We start from the raw sequence: 23,675 nt of genomic DNA on the forward strand, positions 1-23,675 counted from the left end.
TCTAAAGATCACGTACCTCACACACGAGGGGGGCCTTCATTTTAATTTTAATTTTATTTTTTGCACACAGACATAGCTAGCCTAACTGTTCTAAGGAAGCTCCAGACAAGATGCATCCAGAATTCCCCCCTTTACTCCAGCATGTGTTTTCTGTCTTTGGTGAGAAATGAGATGTTAGAAAAACTAATTTCTGGTACTGACACCAGTCCAAATGTCAAGTCACTAAATAGCCTCCTTGAGCTGAAGGCCCTTTAAGTCCACAATAGCTACTTCTCCGTGTCTCAAAATGTTTGTCTAGCATAGTCGTCGCTGAAAACGCTTGTGGCTTTTTAAACAAAAAGAATCACAACTTCTTTCGCTTTTGTGTAGCTACAACTCTGGGGTTAGATCAACATGAAGGACCAAGGAGAAGCATTTCCATATTCTGTCACACGGTTGCGTTTAAACACATTTACAATCACTACCCAGCGCTCGCACGTCTAGTCAGACGTGAAGGGAATTTAAACTTCTGCTTCTGCGTCGGCCACTACCGACTGCCAAGGGAGAAAGACAGCGAAACAAGTGGGATACAAAGAAGTACATCTAAGGCTTTGTGGCGCGACAAAGGAGGTTTTCTAAGTTGGAGGAGTTGATGGAAAGAGAGGTTTTGGCGATGGAGGGCAGGGTGACGACGAACTGGGTAAAAATGCTGATGGGAGGCGTTAGTCACTCAACGCACCAGAACATATTCGAGATAAGCGTTAAGCTATCTAAATCGTTTACATTACGCTACTGCAAGACCCGTATTTGGAAGTAAAATATGAAGTAGGCTATATCGAATTTTGTCCGCTTGCGTCTTGGAGTCATTCTTGCATATCAATATACACTTACTGCACAGTTTAAGGCATACATCAAACAAAGTTGTCACGGCAACACAAACAATAGCCGCAAAATGCCGCGAAGTCCAATGCAATTATGAAGGAAAGTTTACACCATTGATAAAAGTGGACATTTTAAATAAAGAATTAATTCGTCCAAGTCTGTGGAATAGGCATTTTGGACACACTTTTGTAAATAATTATAACTTGTTTCCGACATGGCATGCACTGTCAAGCACTGAGTGCAAAAGAGACCCATCTTAAAATATTAAGCATCTTCAAGAGGTATACCAGCAGTTGAGGTCAAGAAAAAAAGAAACGTCAGCAATGTACTGTGGCCAAAAGAAACAGGCAGCATGATTTCTGTTGAAAGAAAGAAATACCATAACTCCAGATTCAACCATGGAGTTATTAGTCTAATCCCCTCTGGGTTTAAATTTTGTCTCCATATATGCTGACTAAAATCATTAAGTATGGAACCCAAATTGACCGACAGTATAAATCTGTTGTTCCCTTTATTTGTTACACAAGTCTTTCCATGACAAGTCCCTCTGGAAAATGTGATTGTCGATTGCTGTTTATTTTATTATTTTTATTTTGTTTGTATTTTTTTCCCAGAATACTGTGGGAATATTAATTGTCAGAAAAAACAAAACACTTTGGTACTTTGCATTATAATGGAATTGAATGCCATTAGTTGATATTGGTAATACAATTGCATGTAAAATCTGATTTGCCAATGGTGTAGGCTTCCTCCCAATGCAACAGTGTGCAATGGTGGTGCTACTATACTGTTATATGGCATTGCAATTTAGCTGTTATAACTCTAGTCTTTAACTGTAGTGGTACAATTTACATTTGAATTATTGTAATATTAGTGACTCCTAAGCATATGATGGTAGGGGTATGAATAAATAAAATACTGACTTGATTTTCAGACGTAATCTTAATGTTTTGTAACGGATAAAAAAAATGACACTTTTTGCCTATTATATTGCAAATGTTTTTCCGCCATATGGTCTGCAGGTGACATTCTGTAAATATCTAATAAATTGTAAATAATTTTTAATAAGACCATATAGTCAAAAAGGAAGCTAACTATTGTTTTAGCGGCACATTTTCTGTGATTACTTGTAACTGATTATTCATACAGTGCTGGATGCATGCATTTGGCAGGCAGAGGGTGCTGTTGGCTTCGAATCCAGGATGTTGTGCAACCAGCACAATTGTATATTCCAATTCAAATGTTTCAAAGCATAAGAAAATTTGTAAAATGTATATATGTTGAATATCATTATTGGAAAAGTTCTACTCGACATTCTGAAGGACACTTTCTGAAGAGTGCTGTGCTTATGGCAGTAGTATTGACTAAAAGAAATTTTATGTTTTCATTATATGTCACACATCCCAATATCATATAAATATGTTTTAATTGATTTTACTAAATAAATAAATAAATAAATAAATACTGCAGAAACACCTGTGCACAATTTGTCCCAAACATTATGGTGCCCTGAAATGGGGGGAGGCTATGTATAAAAAGCAGTTATTTCTACGTGGTTAAACCCAAATGTATTTAAATACCCTTTAATGAAAACTGAGATGCTGCACTTTAACCACATATGACTTGTTTGATTACAAATCTAAAATTATGAAGTAGAGAACCAAATCAAGTATATGGCTTTGTCCCAAACATTGTGGAGCTCACCCTATATGGTTAATGGTTGCCATTTACCTTTGTGAGAGGCTGTCTTCAATCTTCTGAATTTAGTTATCAATTAAATTTGGTTAATTGGTTTATTTTTTGATTTAATAAATTAAATAATAATTTTTAAAAATGTGTTGTCTTTACTGTTTCCCTTTGCCTAATATTGCATTTTATCTGAAGATCTGAAACCATTCAGTGGCTGGTTTGTGCACATGGTCCTGGCTGGTGAGATGAACATGTCGTAATTGGGTGATGCCAATGTCACTGGGTTTTACATGTGTTGTGACAGAGTGACTTTACCAGGGAGGTGTGGGAATTTGCTGACTCGGAGGGATTGTTGCTCAGAATGAGTGGATGATGCCGGGTGGAGATGATGCACGGCATACAATGAGTCCGCTCTCCTCAGAGTGGTAGGCAGGCTGCCTGCTGTCTCATTAATATTCAGTCGGTACCCGGACTGCATCAATAACTGCATCTCTCTCTCTCTCTCTCTCTCTCTGTCTCTCTCTCTCTGACTCTCTTTTTCCACTTCCTACCCTCCCTCCACACCACTGAACCTGACCAGGACCCTGTAATGCACAGGTAATCCAGAACTGGAGCCATACCGCATTCTGATGAAGGTAAACCAGGTTCTCTGCCTTCTTTCTACAGTATACAGCTTTGTAACAAACCTGATACAACACTGATACAGATTTGTACAACTTGGAATATATATAACAACTCCAGTCCAGTATAATTCATTGTTAAATATTAATATTTCAATGAAACTATAGAACAATAAATGACATGGATACTTTTCAGCTTAACAATTATAAGAATGTCTAAATATTATATTAACCTTTAAAATTAAATAATGTATTTTTATATGCAAAACTGAATTGATAGCCATCGGCCTTATATAGCCGTCACAGTTCTCACTCTTTAGAGTGCTGAAGCTCAGAGATTTACCTGTTGCTAGGATGAAAGAGAAGGCAGTTTCACTGCCTACATGCATATCATTTACATCATAATTAAGACCTGAGCCATATATTCTTCATTTTGCAAAAATATTCCATTTTAAGTTACTTATGAAATGTTTGGACATTCACTTGCAATTAAACAATAAAACAAGTGCATTTTTTGTACAGCCCTCCAGGAGGGGGTATAATGCTTTCTATGAAAGGTGGTGCATGATTGCCTCTTCAAATAAATTAATAATGGTCTCTGAATGGAATAAAGCAATGGCTAACAGAATACAATAATATTGTTTGGTATTTCATAACTTTTAATTTCCTCACTATCACTCCTAATAACAATGAAATGCCAATTTAAATCAGCAACGTGTCCTATGGAGTTATATCTATATCTGCAAGCTATAAATATATTAGAAAACTATTATTACATTTACATGACTAATGAGAAGAGAGCGGCTCCTGGTAGATGCATGTTGGATATTGAGATATACCTTGAGGTCATACTCTTCAGGTTGAAAAGCAATTTACTTGAACCACTTGATTAGTGGATTGTTACGATAATTTATGGTTACCAATTAGTTCTCAAAAAATTTGGAGAATGCTTTTCTTCAGGGTTGTTTGCAGGTTGAAGTGATAAACTTGTGAAATGTTTAGGAAGAGGCCTACAGTCAGATATTTTTGTTTTTTTCATAATGCAGCGAAATACAGAAATACCTAATACAGAAATATGTTGAGTAAACCAGATTTCTAAGTTTAAATTTTCTTCAATGATATTAGACAACCCATTTCCCACTGATTTACCTCAATTGCTTTTTGGGTTTCAGATCAGATTTTTTTTTTTTGGCCCAATTTTCTTCTTCTTTTTTTTCCACTATAAAGGGGCTTTGTGGTGGTGTCTCTGTAAAAAGTTCTATGCAAATAAAATTGAATTGAATTGAACTGAGACTCTAGAACTAAATGTATGGTGCTGGTCTCATGTTACCAAGTATTGCAGGCAATTGTAGCAATAGTGGCAAAAGTAGTGTCATTTAATAGGTACTAATAGGTACTTAAATTAAGTACATATCCACAGCATGGCTTAGTGTTAACTCAGGGCTGCACAACTCTGGTCCTGGAGGGCCAGTCTGCATGCTAGTTTTTATTCCAACCAAGTATCTTAGGTTTTAGTTATCTGACAACTCTATAAACTATGCTGGTTTATTCTTGTAATTTAGCATGGGATGCACTTGCAGTCTGAAGCTGTAGCTGGTGCTTATGCAAATGTCAGATCAAGATGTGAGCAGAAGAAAATCTTTCAGATCAGCCCTTGTTGTGCACCTCTGGTGTTAAGTAGTTATCAGTAAAAGTGAAGACCCCCCCAATTCAAAACAATACCTGTACAATACCATGGGGAGAAGTGGTGTACCATGTGGGCATACTTGAAGGAGATTCAAGTACTTGATCCAGTGCCCATAAATCTAGGTACATTTAGCAGAAAGATAAGCTTGCCACTGTCATAAGAGAAGTGCATTTCATCTATTTAAAAAAGCACTCAATGGCTGGAACAGACCAGTACGGAAGAATGTAATTTCCTCTTGGAATTCTCTGTTCTAATATAGTGTAGCAGCATTATAAAGATCTTGTTTTCTATCTTGGTCATGATACATTTTTAAAGCCTCTTTGCTATTGGAGCCAAATTTATTAACCTCTTTCGTGCCTGTTATGTGTTCAGCAGCATCGCTGCACAACTGCTTTAAAAGCATTTTGTGTACACACCTGCGTTTTTAAACGAAAGGTTAAATCATCACTGGATTGATCGTTGTGCAGTAGTGCTTTCCCTTCAGATTATTTCTGCACTTCAACCAGAACTACTGAATCTTAAAAGGCTTTTTAAAAGACTTATTTTCTGCTGTTCGCGACCAAGTAATCAGCATAAATATTCAGTTAGCAACATGTTTCCTAATGTAGAAGCCCTGTCAAGCCTGGAGTATAGACAGTGCAGTAAGCATGCCCAGCCAATATACTGTATACTCCAGCTGTATGTAAAGGACAAAGACAGAGCCAGAACCTCCATCCCACTCAACACCTGGCCTCTTTCATGGTTGTTACGTTAGGTAGGAGCCCGAGTGTCCTTTGTTCCAACCCACGCACAGTGCGTCTCCTCTTTACCGAGTTAGAGATCAAAGAAGGACTTGAAAGTAGTTTTTTTGATATAAAAAATAACATAAATAATACAGTTGCTCTGGTTACTGAAAGGGATGGAGAAGCTGTGTTGAGTACTGCATGGCTGATTTATGAAGGGGGGGGGGGGGGGCGCTAGGGTTTTAATGACGATTTGTGCCACAGTAGCGTGCTTGGGGGCAGCTTTGTGATTGATGGGGAGAGCTGCCTCTCCAATCTGTCCAGATGGATTTACTAAGGACAGAGCGGCCCTGCCTCCCTCACCTTCAGGTCCCTCCTCCATTCACGGAATCAGAGAGAGGATTACACCCAGCAGCTCTCCTCCTCAATTAGGAGCAGTGCAGAGGCAAGCAGAGATCTCCAGCGGGAACTTTTGCCGTACAACTGCACCGTTCAGCACGCTCCACAAAGAGTGGGCTGTGATGCGTTAGTGCAGAGAAACATTTTCATTGCATGTTTGAAATTCGGAGGTTCTGAGGTTGACTCCACATTGACAGTGTATTATCCAATACGAGGTTTCAAAGAGGGAAGTATTCTCTTGCAAATTGTAGTGAGGGGGTGGGAGGAGCCACGCTGTGATTCTACGGGGACTCAATTTGTTCACAATGTGAGCAATACTGCAATTTATGCAGTTTTTATATCACCGTGGATGGCTTGTATTTTTAAACACTTGAAACATGAAAATTGACATACTGTTTACTGGTATAGGTTTAGGTAGTTGTATTTGTTAATGTTATCCTGGACTAATGCAGAATCATGCAGAAAATGAAGAGGGATGGGATGTGTTTGGTGAATTTTCACAGATCCAGCATTCCATAGAGTGAATATATCAGGTTATGAAACTGTTGTTTGGCTGGGTGGTTTACAGAAAGAGTCTGCTATCATTGTATTCTCACTTCTTCCAAGGTTTTTGTGAAATTACGTCAACAAACACCCAGCACTGAGTGTGTGAGGTGTTAAATTCATCATGACTCTGAAGCCCTTATTCTGTATGCTTCAGTGTCATGACAATGAATGTGTGTAATGTTTAATGGACAAACAACTAGGTTAATTTCAGAAGTTCCGAAATCCACAATGTGAGCAATGAGGAGAGAGGAGAGAGTTGGATTACCAACAGAGCCCTTCAGGAGCTCTCTTAGGCCAGTAGATCGTGATGAAGCCCTTTTTGGCCACAGCAGCCTCGTGACTAAATAGGGGCCCCCCGACCAATCTCTGAAGCCCACCCCCTAACTGTCTGGTGTAATCTATTCTTGATGGCTGTCAGTTTGCTGGCTGGATTTGTGCAGTAATCCCACACGCGTCTAGGGGGTCCCCCCATAACCAAGGCACTTGGCCACTGGCTCGCTCATGCCCCTCCCAGACACCGCTCCACCAGTCACCAGAAACGGTAATCCTCACAGGATAAAAAGCACTGAGCAGAAAGGATGAAGGACACCAGGGCACGGAATTAGGAATGCGCTAGCCGCCAGCGCGCTAGGCACAGTTCACATCGACTCACGCTACCGCCCCGGTAGTCCACCATAGGGAATTCTGGGAAAAAGAAAAACAACAGGCAGAGTGACAGGCAGGAAGTGCAATGAGCTCCAGTTCTCTTAGTTGGATGTTTCAGTGGTGAATATAGTTAACAGGCAGGAGCAAGTTTTTCTGTATTAACCATCCTGGTTTCTGGTGTAAATATTGTCATCATCAACATAAATAAACATATATGAATTAATTAATTAATTAATTAATTAATCTGCATCTAAAAATAATAAGAAATTCCTTATGCCCAATTAACCAGCCGCTCCATATAAGGGTCAGAGTGTCAAGTGGGGTTGCTAACTGTGTTTCTTGGCATGGCCTGCAGTCATTAAATATTCATCAGGGATGGCAATGAATGAGAATGGATGTCTGCAGGGCCTGGCTGGTGGGTGGGGAGAGTTGAGTGGAATGACACTGATGGGCGTGGAGGGGGTAGGGTAGGGAGTGAGGCAAAGACAGGGGAGTATTTGATCTATATTTAGGCAGTGGCTCTACTGGGGTGGAGCTAATCCTCTTTGCACTAGAATTATCTGGCCTTGGGATTAGGGAGCTTTGCCTCTATGCAAGACATCTACTCTTCATAATGATGTCCCATCCCAGGATGAACCAACTGGCTCGTCCCCAGGGTGGGACGTAGGGCTGTCCATGTCACTGCGTGAACCATAGCAAAATTCAATTTTAGGCATTCAGAATTCCTGTGCAGGGCAGGACGCGTTATCCAAAAATCTATAATCCTGCTCTAAATGCTACACGGAACAAAATGGCCAACTACAGTGAATCTCAAAGCTGATCTCATTGCCTGTGGGGCCTAGCTAGCGCTAAAAGGAACGTTCGTCGGCACTGAGCTCTTTACATCCACAAGCAGTTGCTTTGTCCCCACCCTTCCATCGAAGTGTCAGGTTGGGAGAGATGCAGGCAGACCAGGTTTCCACAGGTTGGTGGGGGGGGGGGGGGGGGGGGGGGAATAACCACCATCCTCCAACTCTGAGACTATTTCAGGTATTATTATCTTCAGGGATATTATTATTGCATCATTAAAATCTGTGGATAATGAGAATCAAACAGCATTTCATGGTGGAGGAAGACGGAGAAAGTGATTCATGCCAAACGATCGTTTATTCAACTGATTTTGATTAAAAAGCCAGGCCCATAAATTCTGTGCTGAAAGTGCTCCCTCTCCTGTTCATCCTTCTCCTATAATTGATAATAACACGTACTGATTCTGATGACGTTCAAAGACTCTGCAGTTTCAGTGGGAGAGGTAATTGTCTATTTATTTTCAGTGGTTCACTGCTATTGAATACTGTGATGGCTACATTAAACTTAATTGCACTGACAGGAAAAAAAACAAAAAACAAAAACAAAAAACAAATGGAAGAAAATAACAGATCAATCGTACATCGACAAACCCCCTGGGCCAAAGACAATGTGTCGCTGTCCTGACACAAGTTTTACCTCAGGCTGGCGTGAAAGCAAAAGGCCAACAACAGCAAATGAAATGCCAGCGTGCACATGCTTGTAAACAATATGGAATTAACATTTAAAAGACAATATCACTTGAACTTGATATGTGATCACATACACAGCTTATTTATTAGCTTCTCTGAATATGAAATCCATCCTGATTGGCCTCTGATGAAAAATTCTGTATAGCTCTTTTTTTGACTTCAGTAACACATTGATGTTACTGCTCACATAGACCTACAGTATGAATAAACACCTGTAAAAAAAAAAAGAATAAATGCAGCTTTTCTTTCAAACAGCATTATGCCCATTACTTTAAAATGGTTTTATCATTGCAATTTCACCCCCTAGCCACATGTAATAACTGCATTGTTACGTGGCTGGGAATACAGTAGTGAAATATTTTCAGTATATTGTGTGATTTATAACATCAATTTACTTTTGTAGCATATTACTTCACTGCCTGGTTAAGCTTACTCAACTTGATTGACAAGCAAGCATTATTAGAGGTCCTGAAATCCAGTGTTTGCAGAACTCTGTCCTCCTTATGAAAACTGCATATAGCAGAGCAGTGCATGTTCAACAGGCATATGCCTGGGCTTTTGTAGGACTCCTGAGAGTTGAAGAAGCCTTTCTGCTGCACTCTCTCTCTCTCTCTTTTCTGTGTGCACAGCAGCATTCATTTCCCGTTAAACTTAAAAGTCAACAGCACATCTGTCACATTAGGTAGCACACCCCCGTTGCATCTGTTTGGCTCAATCCCTTCCCACTTCTGCACTACATCTCTCTCTCTCTCTCTCTCACTCACATACACACACACACACACACACACACTCACACAGCCCCCCCCCCCCCCCTTCCCTCCCCATCCGGGGAGAGAGAGCTTGTTAGTAGTGAGCTGCGATGGATGCAACCATTTGCACAGGCGCTAGCAGGTTGTTGAGGGAGCTCGTCTCGAGATGAGCCGGGAGGATCGGGATCCTAATCTGTTCTGCAGCTTGGCTGGCTGCAGGAGCGGCTTGTGAGGCTTACTTTGCGCACCGGTCTCTCTCTGGATCTTTTTTTCTGATATTTTGGGCATTGTTTTTGCGTTGAGGGAATGCCAATTAAGGTAAGAAAGTAGCACAATTCTGTTTGTTAATGTTCCTTTATTGCTGTTGTGCGTTTCCTCCCATTGCCATTACTAATTTTGGACGCGTCTTTCTAGATATTTCTTCTATTGGGCTTTAATTCTAAACTTTGGACTGCATTCATTTGCTCATAAAGTATACAATTTATTGTTCAATAATTCATTATCAAACAGACTTCTCGAGCAACACAGCTAAAAGTTTTTATTGTTTTATTTTTTATGATTTAAAAAATTGCATTTTTTTGGCTGACTTTCAGGAATTGATATTCAACAAAAACAGTGACAAATGACGGTCTAAACTGAAGAAACATTCAGAAAATTATTGAACAATAAATGAAGGTAAAATACATATTTACCATGCTTTACATTACAGCATGAGTGCCTGAATATATTTGGAAAGCTATTATAAAATCAATAAAAAAACCTCCAATTATATTGTACAGGAAACTGATATGATAGTTCTGTCCCTAAATGGAACACTGCTGATCAAATTGATTGATGGTGGTGTAGGATTTCATAAGCTAGGAACCATAATGAGGGAAAAAGTTACGGGGAACCGAATTTAATGCTGCAAAATGAATGCTTTAATGGATGCTGACGTAAGAGAAAATAATCTTTAATCATGACGTGTGGAAGTTGTTCAATTTAGGTATTATGTTATTGTATGCGCACTGCTGTACTGCAAGATAAAATACATGTATACTGTATTGCTATATTGTTCTTGGCACTTTCATGCATGAGTGCAAACTGTAACTCTCCACATCTTGGAAAACAGCCTGGGTATTAACTGTGCATAAATTGAAGTCTTTTATATGAAAAAAGACATGCAATAAAAATGCATGCTTCAATGTCTTTAGATTTCACAGCCAATGTGGGCCTATCTGTGCTTAACTGAGATTCTCATGTGTTCATGCTTTTTGCTTCACTTCATTGGAGAGGCATGGCTTAGCTGTTTGGAGTGAAATTAGACCCTACAAAAGCCATTGAGGAAATTCGTCCTCTAGTACACATTGTCATTCCACCATGACCATCCTAATTCTCTTTCCTCTCCTTATGTTCTCAAAACACAGTCGCTACTTAAATATGATGATCTATTGGTCTTATTATCTGTTACCAACTTAATCAGAATATAATTTGAAAAGTCTCATGTTATCAACAGGGATCTCTATACCTTTTGGAAATGGATGGGAGTGGAGTCATTCTGTACGCAGGGCAAGATAAATTAAGAAAATAATTATTGCACTAAATAATCAATACATTTATACAAGCTAGAGAGGTACTTTAGCACTGACATATACCGGTAGCCAAGATGTAAAGTGTGTCTTTGCCTTGAACATTGGTCTAACTTTCCCCTTGAACTCTGTTGTTCTGCTGAGACAAATGTGTCCTTCACATTTCCCCTCCACCAATTAGTCCCTTTGTGATGACATCACACAGGCCCTGCCCACCACACCCACACTCATCTGTTACAATGCAACTATGCTTACAGACATTCTGCTTGGACAGGAGCAGTAATTCACACATTCTATTGACTCTATTTGCATGCATATAGAGCAGCCTCAGTCCCTGGACATGTTTTACTATATACTACAATTATATATTCTGTTGTGTTCACTGCAGCAGTTGTCAGAGGACATCAATTTTGTTATATTCCATACCTACATATGCAATTTGTTTTGTTTTTAGTTGCTCAAAATGGCCTGTGGCAGTCATTAATTTCACAGCATTACACTTAATATCTAGCATTAGGTATTTCTCAGGCACACATCTAGTGAACATTTAAATGACAAAATATTGAACGCCTGACCGACACTGGTGTTTACTGTGCTATTTAATTATTTTGGTTTGAAAAGACAGTTCTGTGCGTAGGTCCAAATGACGCATCACTTCTTGATCTACTGAACAAAATTTGTGATATTTTGGCTTTGAAAATTCTTCTTGTTCTTTATGTTAACTTCCATTTTCCCACATTTCCCTTTTCCCATTTCAGTTTTTGTGGATTCAGGGATCTCCTGTTGCTAATTCTACCAAGCATAAAATGTGTACATTGTTTTGGTTCAGCTGTTACAGAACCTGAGGCTGTTTTCTACAATGTGAATGTGGTCTCAGCACTGTAAAGGAAAACAACACATTGTGTTTTTGAATATGAAATTTTAATGAGCTATCTTTAAGGCAGCTGTCACTCTCTCCATGAAACGCTGTTTGTTCTTATCAATTGGGAGCCATATTTGAATAATAATCACCTGGAGATATGATGTAGAAAGCTTTGCCTCTATTCTCTATCCACCACAAAAGGGAAGAGACACTGTAAACCACATCGGCTTCTAAGTTAATTGCTTTTTCCCCATACAGTCCTGAGGAAACAGCACATCCAAATTAAAGCGAAGCTAACTGCTTAAAGTTTCCTTTTAATCATTTAGTAGGGCATATCATCAGTTCTTCACAGAAAGAAATAAAAAGAAGATGGTTGATTGCCTTCAGTGCATACTTTATTCAAATTCAGTCAGCAGGTTTGAAAATGTTACCACTGCTAATCTCATAAGCCACAGGAAATAAGGCTCACAGCTGGTGTTGGGTTTAAAATATTTAACGTGAGTTGGATCGATGAAAATTCGGTTCCCCTCATGCCATATCTGGAACTGCGCTTTATCTCCCAATCAGATGCATCCCCTTTTTTTTTTTTTTGGAAAGCACGGCCAACTCAAATCCATTCAATTGTGCTCTGAAATATATTCTTCATAACAATCTCCTGTGCAGGCTGGCTGACAGCCTCATTGACTGTTTCATTAAGAGAAAGATTTATGAGCATTCAGCTGGAAACGGCTGTCAGCGGCCCAGCCTCTAGACATAAAAAAGGACGCTGATTTGCACCCAGAAACAAAGCAGGTCTGCTTCGTGAACTTGTCGCGTATGTAGCCATAAGGGGGATTTTCAATGTAATGCAACAAAGCGTGTGTGAAAATTCTGCCTGAATTCAAACAGGACTCCATCAGTCATCTGAACATCGAGTGATTTTAAATATGCAAGCATACTCAGCCAGTTCACTAGAACTTTGATCAAATATCACTCCTAGGAGTCCACATTAAAAAAGCTAAGCTAAGCCACACTGGAAAAAATGTGGTTTGAGCAGTACATATTGCAGATATTATACTGCTGTTCCCTAATAAATGTTCAGGTATCTAACTTGACTAAAGAAAATGTCATTATCAGTAAATATGAAAATATAAGGTAATGTAATATAATGTGTAATAAGTATTAATAGGACCTATGTTTTACCATAGAAAAACTGGGGAAAATCAACATTGACTGAAATATACCCTCTCATTTGTCCTGCCAGGAATATCATTTATGCTAATTTAGAAAACTATACCAATAATGTATAATTAACAGGACAAAAACAAGACAGTACAGCACCCAGCATCACAACCCAAGCACTGATTTTCTCATCTCAAATTATTGATTCATCTTGATGTATTGCCCAATTAAATGTTCCATTGCGATTGCCCTCCCACAGATTTATGCCTGACAAATTCTCTTTCATAAGTCCAACTTGAGCACCTACCATATACTGCTGGTGTGCTCATTCTGACTTATGTGTACATCCTCATATTTGTGCGTCAAACGTTTCTTACTTGGTGTACAAAGTGGTTTGATAACAATCATTCAAAAGAGCAATATGCATTTTGTGCTCTTTGGAGAATGGCAGCATGCACAATCGATTGGAGAGAGCTGACAATGTCTGTTGAATGGCACTTGAAGTTTTATTTGCCACTCACTGTTCTGGTACTTCAGTGATGGCTGTTTCCTGGGCATCAGCACAAAGTAAAATGTCCAGTGTTAATCCAACTCTAACAGTGTTAGTTCAACACTTAACATATATCATTTTGGTTCCAGATTTTGGAGTGATGTAATGGAATGTTCCGCCTTGACTAGCCTATCAGATATAACCATTTGATCCAGATTCTTGATAGGAAAAATGGCAGTAATCTTAAGCAGGCAATCTGCAGCTAAGAAAACATAGTCGAGTTAAAATATGCATCTTATAAAATTCAATATTGAGAAGGACATTTTTGTGAAGCATCAGCAGAATCCCAAACTAGCACATAACAAAGTTGCAATGTTGGTCTGATGTTCCAGTGAGGTTCTAATGCTCGTGCAGCAACAAGACCAGGTTAAAACCTAGTATATGGCTGGACCTAACACACGATCCGGCCATCCAATGGTGTGACTTCATAACTCGGCCGACCAATGGTGCAACTTCATCACTCACTCAGTCACTCACTCAGTCAGTCACAGACATTCGCGTTTGTAGGGCTGGCCCTGCTGTTGCGGTCCAGCCAAAAATGTAAGAACTATGTGGTTTTACAATGTAACACCCACTGCAGTAGGATCATTCATGTATAATATATCAACCAGAACCACCAGATGCCAGAACACTGTGTACCTACCCTGGTTTCATGGTACTAATGGTACTGTTCATAATGACAGAAATGTTGATCTTCAAACACAACATGCACAATGAGCTCAGCAGACAGTAAAAACTCACCAGCAGAGTTGACTGTTATTAATATTGAGTTATCAGTAACTTACAACATGTCTGTAATTTAGTACAGAAAAAATACAAATGGATTAAAACTACAGTGCTTATGTTTTTAGGTTTTCATTTGGCTTATCCTCAATATTTTTGATGTGTGTGCTTTAGATTATGTCATCTCTGACATATTAAAGTGATGCTATAGATGAATATATGTCTAGAATAATGAAAATCAAACTAATTAATCATGTGAATGGTGTAATAAGTTGTGAGAAGGCATGCCTTTTAACAGTCCATGGTCTTTGCCCTCTGTGATACCCTTCAGCACTTACTATGAAGCCCTGGTCTAAAAGAGGAGTAAATAAATAAATGAAAGGTGAACCCAAAGACAAAGGCAGGTGTTACATAATTCCCAGCTGCCCATGTTTCCAGAGCTAGAGCATGATGCTGAAGGTGAACTCTATAGCCCAGGAGAAGAGGCTTCTTCTCTTAACCTCCGCAAGAGTGGTCCTCCTGCAAATCACCGCAAATCATCTGAGAAGCAATTCGTTTATCCATTTTCATTTTCTGTTACTAGTTACGAATGCAGACATCAGCATCCTGGCAGCACTGTTGCATTTAAAATCTATCTGTCACATATGTGTGCATTTACATTTAAAAAAGCAACACCATATTCAGAAAGTGTAAGTTACCTGCAAAACAGAGCTTATCCATTTAACTATCAATGCATATCTACTAATACAAGCCATGCAGTATTAGCAGATATACATTGATATTGTACTGAATCGGGTCAGTTTTGCAGCCAAATTATAATTTCTGTCAGTAGTGTTGCTATATTTTTGTAATCTATTCTGTGCAGTCTTAGTTGCTTTTTCAGTAAATGGTTGTGACAGATTGGAAAATGAACCTGTGGGCTCATTTGAAATACGTTGCATTGTAATTGTTATGCTGCTTGTATTTTCACCTTGTAGTTTGTGTTCTCTTGTCCGTGCTCTCTTTGCACAAACAAATCCTTTTAAGCCCTCAATATGCAGTAAGGGTGAGCAGCAGAGGGGCTTCATTAGGGCTGACAGCCACCTTTCTTCCATATGCCCAGTAATAACAGCTGTGGCTCCTGTTAGCTGTCACTGCTGATTTTAGCAAGGCTAAACTGTTGATAAGCAACAGTTGGAAACTGTCCATCCTCTTCTAGAACCCTCTGTGCCCCTGCTCCATCCCTCCGTCCCAAAAAAATAAAAATAATTATCAAAAGAAAGGATGCGTTTGCATAGAATCATGATTTTGTTCTCTCTCGTGAAATGGTAATCCAAAGCTTTGGGGCTGTGCACAGAATGAAATTTCCGCGGTCTTAAGCAGGATTAAATTGCAGCCCCTCATCTGTCATGACGACAGCAGATTGCTGCAGATTTCTCTGTGCCTGCAGTAAAACTCACTTTCCGCCACTCTCGCCATGAGGACAAAGTCACAGGAGAAGTGTCCCCTCTGCCTTGGCAGAGGTGTGGATGGGGTCCATGAGGAGGGTGACTGAATCTGCGGGTTCAGACACACACATCAGACAGGAAAGGAATTATCAGGGATAGCTTAGGGAAGTGGCTAAGGCTTAATCTCAGTTAGTGAGGCTTAAGGTTTGCACTGTATGTTTGCATTCTACACAGACATACTGGCAATATGAGGGATTCAATCTAGGATACAATAGTATATAACACTTTATAATATACAAAAAATAATGGTGTAATTTCCCCAAAAAATGAAGTCTTTTCAGCTCAGTGAACAAGCCGCAGTTTCCTGGGTTCAAAGTCCATTTTTTGGCATTGTTCTGCACACAGCTGTTTCCCTAAAAGCCTCCAAAAAGCTTTCTGCTCCTGGAATATAATCATGAAACTGACATTTACCAATCAGTCGTACTGCCATCTGTATGCCATGCCTAAAGTACACGACTCACTAGAACAGGGATGCATTGACAACATGTGAATCTCAGGCTTTTAAATGACTTCTACATGTACATCAACACAGCTCTGCTCTTACCCATTTATTAAAGGATTTTATATATTACTGCAAAAACACAGTAAATAGTTACGTGCTGTGAATCTTATCTTTTCCAGTGAAATCATTAAGCAGTTAAGGTTATGAATGTGACTATGCACCCATTCTTTTAAAAACAGATCAACTTAGAATTACTATGAAAGATAAGCTTTTATGCATTAATACTGTAACACATGTCTGAAAAATGTTCTAATGATGCCAATAATTACAATATAACTAAACACTAAGAAACTATGCAACACTTCAACAGACCAAAGCAGGTAAAATAATAGAAAATATATCTTTCAAAGTAATGAGTTTTCTGCCACATAGACAGGAATTGGCATTTGTGGTTTTGTATTTTCAATATTTCAAATTCAGACCTCTGCCTGGAAATACATCTCAGATTGTGGGTAGCAAGGGAATAACCACACATAAATTAGATGCATTTATAATGTTAAGAGGAGCCATCTTCTTCTTAAATAACCAGCAAATCCTTTTTCAGGAAAACAACATCAACTAATGAATGAGGTCTCACTTCCAATAAACACGGAACAAACAAGATTAGATCTCTTCAATAAAGGAAGCACTATGCCCACAAAACATTCAAGCCTCTGCCCGAATCCATCACAGATATGTCATCTATTTGGAAACGTGCGTATACAAACCTTCCACAGAAGTGAATGTGGAAGCTCCACATTGATCACTGCATGAATCTTTCAGTTTTAATGATGCGCATTCCCATAAAATGTTGGCGAGTCTGTCAGCTATACTTAGAAACATGTACGGGGAGATAAATTCTTTGCTCTTCTCATTAATTGTTAAACGGGCCCTGCACACAGCCTACAGCTGCCAGATTCGCTAAGATCTTTGTCATCTGACAAATGTTAATGGGGAAAAAGCTATTTGGTTTGTTTCATTCTGTTCCTTGATGATGCCTAGCATTTGTGTGTCCAAGACTGTGAGAGATTACGGTGCAGAGGCAAAGATGATATTGTGAAAGGACTCTCTGCAGCCCAGCAGTGTACAACAGGTCCACAAGAATTCCTGATCTAGACCCAGTCTCACTGCACCTCAATAGGAATGTGAGATGGGGTAGTGGACTGGCTGATACCTCGTCCCTACACTGTACTGCACCAGATTAAAATGGCGTCACAGGTCATTGTAATGAGCTCCTGGCCAGTGAGAGGCCTAGATTATCCTATCTTGAGGGACAATCTCCTGCATGCCTAACTTCCTGCTGAAGAGAACTAGTAGCACGCAGTGTCTGCGTCTTCCCTCTCAATTCACCACAGTCATTCAAAATGTCTGACTCATGCTCTGCATAATTGTTTGGAATTGAATTGCTGTGAATCCAGGCCAATGAGTTGCTGACATAGGGCTTGCTCTGGATATTATCCATGGTTCTACACAATGCATCAAATTCTTGAAATTGCTTTTACAAACTTGAAAGAAATTACATTAAAAAAAGGTCTGTTGGAACAAATCTTATTGGACAAGTGTACCCCACCCCACAGACACACACATACATACACACCCACCTCACCTCTTTATGTCAAATATAGGTCCTGTAGTATACTTAAGAAATAATGAGTTTTTGTGTTACAAATCATACAAATGTGTAGTATATCTCTTTTAAGTCGCAAATCTTTGCTGTGTATGCATAACCTTATGAATAGCATAATAGTTTCAGGATTATTTAATGAAGAATAAATTGGAAAATCCATCATAAAGCATATAATAATAATACAGTCTTTGCTGACTAAGAATTTAATACAAACCATACAATGTATCACTGTTCTCTCAGGATATAAGAGCAACAAGTTTGTAGTTTCACACAAACAATAGGAACTATTTAAAAGGTTCTTCAAATTCAACCTTAAACATCATGTTCTTCTCAGTTGGTATAGTTTTAAGGTGAAATTGTATTCACTCATAACAATTGCCATTTGTCACATCTCTGATTTGAAATTACACATTTTCTCATGACATATGTAGTTCTGTATTGAATGTCTGTGTATGAATAAAGCATGTATGGGTACAAAGACTTTAGTCTGTAATAGGAACGACATTAAGTCATGTGCAATAATTAGCACGGTTTAATTGAAAGCCATTGTGTTCCACAACAGGAGATAATAATTAGCGTGTGGTTTCATTTATTCTGAGTTGCTAGGAACACCGTGCAGATCTGACACTTCCAGGGCTGAACATGTCACAGAGGAATTTAATTAGCACCAGTCCATGGCAGCCGTTCTCCCAGGACCTAACTATAAGACTGCTCCTCAAAATAGAACATACTGTCAATACCACAGAATAACACAATAAAACCACCATGCTCTGTAGGATCTGGGGAACCTTTCGTTCTTAATCAGGAGTGCACTTTTGGATCAGAACTCATAATCTGACAAACCTTAACTGTGAATCTGTCTCTGACAGCCTGCCACACAGACACAAAAATACACAGGTGTGTGTGTGTGTGTGTGAGAGAGAGAGAGAGAGAGAGAGAGAAAGAGAGAAAGAGAGAGAGAGAGAGAGAGAGAGAGAGAGAGAGTGAGTAACCGTTTTTTTTATGGCTGCGCTGTGCAAACTGGTCAAGCAGCTCAATATTTTCAGAAACTTGTTATTACGTGACTTATTTGCATAACAGACACCAGACACCAACACGCTGTAGCTATGTTTTTCAGCCTTAAAAACAAAAATGTTTTTTTTTTTTTTTTTTTCAAGTTGCAGCATGTTGTCCTTTCATACATTATAACGCAGCAGGATTCAGGGAGTTAGTTATGTTCCTTGCTCAAGAGCAATCTCACATAGATTTAAACCTGCAACCTCTTTATTATGTACTCAGCCAACAAGAATGCTTCAATTCCAGTGGAAAAATTCCAGTTTGGTTGTGGGATAATGTTATCACAAGAACATTCTTCAAATACAAGAAATATCCCAGTGGTGTTTTTTTCACTAAAAATAACATCCAAATGACTGCCTGCAAAGCAGACAAATATTTTGGGAATAGTTACCCTAACTTTTCTGGAATGTCCTGGGAACCAAACATTTTCAGCTTGGGTTCCAGGCACCTTGCAACCACTGAGACAGAAAATTATGGACATGTTTATAATTCTGCTACAGAGATCCTCAGACCTGTCAGATTAAACGCTGCTCACATGGCACCAGGCCCTCATATCTGAGAGCATGTGCACATTGGCAATTGGCATCCTTTAGCTGGAGACACTTCAATTTTTTGAAGCAGGACCATATCCACTTCTGTTTTGTGGTTTCCTTTACTGAGGCAGACGAGACCTGTTAGACAACACAAGCCCCCATCGGTTGGCCGGGTCATCACTTGTGAGCGGTTATCGCTGGCTCACAGCAGTTCAGACATGGATGACGTTACGATCATTTGTTGTGACATTTTGGACCGTTGTCAAACATCGATTCTCTAACAATTGGCCCTGATGCCATTTTCACATATTGAAAATAGACTCGGGGTGCATGAAATGATGTTTATTCAAGTTGTGTTCCTTAAAATGCCTTTTGTCACGGTTCATTTATAACAAAGAGAATTTGGTGTTTCCAAAGCCAGTTTGATGAATACACCTGTCCGTAGTTAAATACCACTTTGCAGGGTGGTCTCCCTGTTCATTAGTACTGAACCATTGCAGAACCTAATATGCTGTAGTGGAAAACACCATGGAAAGGTCAGAGAAAAAGGCTGTATGTAATCTCCACCCTCCTGCTTGCCCAAAGGGCACCTCTATTGATCTGATTCTTCCAATGTAACTCCAGGAAAAATATAAACAAAAATAGCCATAAATGTAGTCCTAAATGGGGCACATAGTACTGTAGCGTTGGCTTGTACTTCATTCTATGTAGTTCACCTTGTTCTTTGAAGTAACTGGCCGTATGCTAGCCAGCAAACATTCTAAAATCAGGTGAGAATAGTACAGTGAGCAGTGAGCAAATGCTTCCCATGTAATCCAAGAAGCAAGACATGCTTGACACTTCTCTTCCATTTGCTGTGCATTCTGCTAGAGGAAGAACAGTGAAATGTAAGTTACCTTCACTCTCCTGTTCCCAACAGGCAGTGTAGTAGCTGAACTAGGCTTACACTGCCAGCTTTCGCCACTGTACATGAAAACCCCTGCAACCTTAATATTAGTTCCTGAAACTGCTAACACTCCCCGCCCCCTCCTTCCTCCCTGCTCATGTATTTCCAATGAAACTGTCTTCTCTCATAATATTTGAAAACAGCCTCTATGATCAATCCCATATTAAAATCGGGTGGCTATTAAAAGTACAGTGCATTTGTGTGGCAAAATTGATCCCAACAATGTCCTCTATAATCTTACAGACATCTTTTAGCTATATAAGCACATCCTAGGTATAACCAAAGAGGCTATAGGCAAAATAAGAGAACACATCTACCTCGATGCACCTGGGAACTGCTGATTATCATCTTAAAAGCAGGCCAACTGGTGGTATAGAGACTAGACAACTGAACGTGCCACAATAATGTTACAGGATCAAAGCCCAGACAAAGGCACTCCTGTCATGCTCCATATACATTTTAGGCGTTTAGCAGATCCATTTACCAAGAGCAACTCATACCGCTTGGATTCTTTATATAGAATCCACTTATACAGCTGGATGTTTACTGAAGCAAATCATGTTAAGTGCCTTTCTCAAAGGTATGTACTGTACACATTCAGAACTCGCATGGTCTGGATTCCATACCCCCTCATGGAGCCCATATTGCTTTGTAGCTGCATTATAGCCGCTCCATTACTGTCAATGATGGTTTCTCCACATTGCTTTTGATATCAGAGCTCTCGGAGGTACGGTGCTAATAAATTAAATGTGTCTGGACAGACATACAGATCTTCCTTAAATGACTGGTATTATAAAATTTGGGTAAGTATACCCAATGCAGAAATCATTGCTGAAACTAAATTCAATTTCTGTGTCAATAAATTCCAATAGGAGCCTCTGAGGCTAATCAGAGCTTCTGTGTTTCTAAGGTCATCTGACACAATGTCTGCTAACCACACAATCATGCTCTGAATACTGACAACCCCTGTGGGATCACAAGGCATTTCACGATGATAACTTTTTTTAACAACTTTGACAATGATCGTTTCTGTGACATCAGCCAGTATTTTCCATGATGAACACCCAGCCTTAATTATTGCATGGCTGGGTAATCTGTAGGCTACCATTTGATGATTTCTTACTCAGAGAGTTTAAATAGGGTTTCGTAAAATGTCCAGCGTTAAATCAACTCTAACAGAGTATATATGGTCCTACTCTGGACCAGAGCAGGACCATATGTATGCTGTATGATTCTGCATGTGATTCTTGTTGCAAAGATTCTCTCAGCACATCTTCAAGGCCTATACCAGTCTAGGTTGCTCCTTGATTTATGCCTGCTCTTTGGAAGTGGAGAAATACTGCTCTAAGCTCCTGTATGCAGAGGTTTTACTTTGTTTCATTTAGGAAGCCTTCTACTGAAAGCAGCCAACACTAAAAACACAACTGACAAGGGATCTCTAGTTTAGGATGTACTAAAGAACAATAAACAGGTCAAGTATTTGACAGAACAAGACGTAAATACCAGAGACTGTAAAAAATATACGCAGCTTAAATCATTTATGTATAGTTTTTTTTTTGTTGTTGGTTTGGGCACTGTGTGTTTTACAATGAAAGGAACAAGGATCTCATTTTGAGGTATGAAGTCTCCATATGTGAAAAATAAAGCTTTTAAATACATATATAATTGCAACCATGTCTGTGAAGCTCAGAAAGTCAAAAGCGACGTCAAGCTAAACATGCATATGATAATATCAAAAAGAACAATCTCTTGATGTGCTGATCCTCTCGCTCTCCCTGGACCTAACTAGCTTTGAAGCAGTGAATTGCCTGTTGCCTTGGTGGCATTCAAGGTAGTTACAGACTGAAAGTGGATCCCTGCCCATAAGGAGGCTATGACCTTCCTTGTCTTTGCCTTGCACACAAGAGGGAAACATTCTACCTCAATGTCTTCTCCTTCAGTTCAATTCATAGATTCAGAAGGGAATCAGACCCTACAGCAGTTCTCTGTCTTTCTGGTCCCGGCTCCAAAACAAAAGCAATATGTCATCACACACCTGAGAGAAATGTGACGAATGAAATGTGTCTGTATGCTAGGAAAGCAAGCTGGAAGATGTGAATGCTTGGGTAGCACTTCGCTCATTTTCAACAGAATTCAGAGAAACAAACACTTTCCATCAAATGGCATTGATTGTGAAACAACACTAAAGTTGACACCTCCAGAACACTGTTTTGAATAAGAAAGCAAATTGTTTCCTCCATGGCTAATGCTTTCTAATGGATCCTACTGACAAGAAAAGTTCAATAGATTTTCACCACTTTAACTATGAAGATTGAGATTGGAAATGTTCTTTCTTTAGGATTATAGCGCAGTTGTGCATGAAAATTTTCAACTTTTTTCTGTTCTTGTGATCTGTTAAGTCTATAGTGTTGGTGCTCTATAAGAACATGCCATGTTGTGTGGAGGAGTCTCGGAAGTGACTAAAAGTGAAGTGCATGTGTGATTGGAGTTAGTCATCAGCCAGAAGGAAATCACACTTGGAAGAATTTTACAGCATTTGTCCTGACACTCATTGCAGAAACAGGCACATTAAACTCAGAGCAGCCATACATATAATAATAATGGAATAGTGACAATGAGAATAGTAATTATTACAATTTTTATCATTATGACTACAATTACTATCATTACAACTGCTACATATACTGCTTGTACAACTACTATTACAACTGCAACGGATATTGCATGGCTTTACAGGTGCATATTATGTTACAATGCATGAGACATTTGGCTCATTAGAAATGAACAAGTGGCAAAGGCATTAAATTAGATTTAATCAACAACAAAGGTATAACCTAACCATGAAAAGGAAAGCCCTCCACTCTCATCCACTTCACTTGATGATTCAAAAACCCAGGTAGGAGACCAAGGTTCCGATGGGAAAGAAAGAATTTCTGTATAAAATAATTTGTCCCACCTATAATTACCATCTTTCATAATGGTCGAACGTGAGATTTTGACATCAGGATGTAGTCACCCGGAGCTATTGGATGATGGACATTTATCGTTGTCTGATGTTTCAATATTGTTGTCCTGTTTTTAATCAGTGTACATTCCCCTTCATCTATTCCTTCCATGTTGAACACTGGATAACATCTGGAGTTACATGTCAACGCTGTTTTAATTAAAGGGGCCACAGAATATTTATGTTAAAGTACAATATTAGTACTAGAATTTATACAAGTG

At 39.2% G+C, this 23,675-nt stretch overlaps 1 protein-coding gene across 1 annotated transcript in view; it reads left to right on the forward strand.

The window, feature by feature from the left end:
• The first annotated feature begins 9,637 nt into the window (after positions 1-9,637).
• LOC118226955 (synaptic vesicle glycoprotein 2B-like) overlaps positions 9,638-23,675 on the forward strand; it is a 30,176-nt gene continuing 16,138 nt past the window's right edge. Inside the window, exon 1 of the mRNA XM_035416966.1 lies at positions 9,638-9,774. The gene's annotated coding sequence lies outside the window, so the exon portion shown is untranslated. The remainder of the gene's footprint in view (positions 9,775-23,675) is intronic.

This window comes from Anguilla anguilla, chromosome 5, assembly GCF_013347855.1.
Source record: "Anguilla anguilla isolate fAngAng1 chromosome 5, fAngAng1.pri, whole genome shotgun sequence".
In the NCBI taxonomy this organism is placed as follows: domain Eukaryota; kingdom Metazoa; phylum Chordata; class Actinopteri; order Anguilliformes; family Anguillidae; genus Anguilla; species Anguilla anguilla.